Raw genomic sequence first — 2,844 nt, forward strand, 5'->3', positions numbered from 1 at the left:
TTTTCAAGACAATTCTGAGACAGAGTTGGGGTAAAAGAGGCTATTTTATCTGCTCTATGCTGGTAGTACCAAATAGTCTCTCATTTAAAATTCATCAAATTTCAGTGTCCCATGACAGATGAAAAACACTGATGAAATACTTGGAAAGCGATCATATCTGGTGTGTCAGATTCAAACCTAGTGAGATTTTTAAAGAATTTAAGAAGTATTCTTAGAAGTATATAATCATTTCTTGGTTGAGGACTCCTTAATATAATGCAGATTATATTACGAACCAAGCTCCCTCCTCCCCACCCTATCCTCAGTTTTCTGTTATTTTCTTATTTCATAAGCATGGCTAAATATTATGTTTCTTTAGACTCATGTTAGACAGGAGGAAGAGATGTGTCATCATGTTTTGACTAATGTGAGGGATGGATAACAAAGATAAATTAATCTTTCAAAGCAGGCTCCATTTTATTGAGGGTTCAATCTAACTATAAACCTTACTTGGTGCTGTTAACCAAAAGTTCACATTTTTCTATTTGGAGTTAACACCTTTTGTTGCTCTGACTACTGTCTAGTCTGCAAGCTAAACGAGCCAGGATCAAGTCAGGGAAGAAGCTTAGAGCCCAACGAATATCTGATTGGCCCAGCCTCTCTTGAATACATGAGAAATAACTAAAGAATCCATAGAGGGCTGCATTAAAGGAGAGATAACTGTATTTTTTTAAATCAGTGTTTGCAAACTGAGGATTGGAAAATAGGGGAATTGTTATAACCACTGCAAAAAAATGGTATTGCATTTTTTACGTAAGTCAGTCAGTTGAGAGAAACCAGCTGCTTCTCAACTACTTTCATTCTTTTCTGCACTTTTCATAAGGAAACCTCTATTAACCTGAATGTATGTAGGAAGAAGGAAAGCATGAAAGGTTCTGATTAGGAGGATTTTTAGGACATGGAAATTCTTTGTTTCTCTCTCTCTCTTTTGGTGAAAATATTTTCAAAACATTGCAATAAGAATAACTACTATGTATCGAGACCCACCTGGGTCGGTGCTTACTTTATACCTGCCCTGGGTGGTAGCTGGTATATATTATCCTGATTATACAGACAAGAAGTCTGAAATTCAGAGAGCTTAAATAGATTTTCCAAGGCCACTTAACAAGGAAATAGAACACAAGGGATGAAATCCAAAGCTTTTTGCCCTTGCTCTGCCACATTTACCACACGAGGATCATGTTAAGCCTTAGGACTTCATTTTGGTATCAGCAACCACCTCAGTGTTGGGGTTATTGTTCCCCACTTGACTGTCTTCTACAATAAAGTTCTCTAATAGAGATTATTTATTAAGTGGTAGTTGATGCCTATAAGAGACAGGAGTCAAGATGGTTGTTTTGGGGCATTATAATCTAATAGGAGGAACAGGAAACATGTTAAGTCTTTTTAAAAAAATCACCGTGCTCTGTCAATACACAAGAGAAAATCTCCACACAGGTACGACAGAATTTCTTGGTAGGTGTGCAAGTTCTACTGTATAAAGGTTCAATAACTACTCAAAGATAAACATCATTTTAGGGTGTTTGAAACAGGAATTAATTTCACTAAGAAGTCATGTCCTTCTGCAGGAAATACTGTGAGAATACTCAGAGTCTCCCCAGTGCTGGCCAATGTCCTATTTTTTTTGTACAATCTGTAATGTATCTCAATTACCAGATAAATTTAGACTGACACAGTAGAAATGTTCCTGAGAAGTTAACTGGTGAACACCAATTTTTTTCTCAAATGAATTATTTTTAACGTGTGCTTATGGAGCTATTATAAAAATCCTGTGATTGATCTCTTTTAAAACAAAGTAAGCATACCCCAGTTGAGATGGTTTGTGTGTGTGTGTGTGTGTGTGTGTGTGTGTGTGTGTTGAGATGGAGACTCACTCTGTCGCCCAGGCTGGAGTGCAGTGCAGTGGTGCGATCTCAGCTCACTGCAACATCTGCTTCCCCGGTTCAAGCAATTGTCCTGCCTCAGCCTCCCAAGTAGCTGATATTACAGGCACCTGCCACCACACCCAGCTATTTGTATTTTAGTAGAGACGGGGTTTCACCGTGTTAGCCAGTCTGGTCTCCAACTCCTGAGCTTAGGCAATCCACCTGCCTCGGCCTCCCAAAATGCTAGGATTACAAGTGTAAGCCACTGTGCCTGGCCTTGACTTGTTTTTACGTTTTTTTTTTTTTTTTTTAATCTATTAAACAGCTTGAAGTGGAGCAGATCAACACACACAAACTCTGGACAGCTCCTCAATTTATTGTAATAAGGTTTAAACTTTATTTCAAACTGTAGTCACAAATGCCAAGGGGCTGTGTAGAAAAGAGGGACAAAGTTTCCTGGAAGAGGCTGTCTTCCCTCAGCGATGTGAAGAGTACAGCTTGTCTGTTTCCCCCTTAATGGCACGTGGGGATACTCAGCACTATAATAATGAAGGAGATACTGTTTTCCCCTAAATGAGAAATGGCAGGTGAGATAGCTTTTGGTGTATAATGGATTTCTGAGAAATACTATAGGGATTCTGATTTTAATTCAGTCCGTTCAGATTCATGAAGCATTTTGTGTTTAAAAATATAGTGCAGAGTTTCCGAGTAGGATGTGCTAGATGAAGGAGTGTGTTTTAGATCTGGTTTACAGGGAAGTTCTTGAGGGGAATCCTTTAGTAAAACTGTAGAAAGACACTTATTTACTGGAACCATACATTTTAATGATTACCTTTGGTAATTGTGGGTCAAGGCTGAGTCCTTAATTGTCTGCCTTTATAATTGTAGGGGAATTCAGGTTTTCATTTTTGTTTTCATGGCCATTTACAAATATTAATAC

This window comes from Rhinopithecus roxellana, chromosome 7 (assembly GCF_007565055.1).
Source record: "Rhinopithecus roxellana isolate Shanxi Qingling chromosome 7, ASM756505v1, whole genome shotgun sequence".
NCBI lineage: Eukaryota > Metazoa > Chordata > Mammalia > Primates > Cercopithecidae > Rhinopithecus > Rhinopithecus roxellana.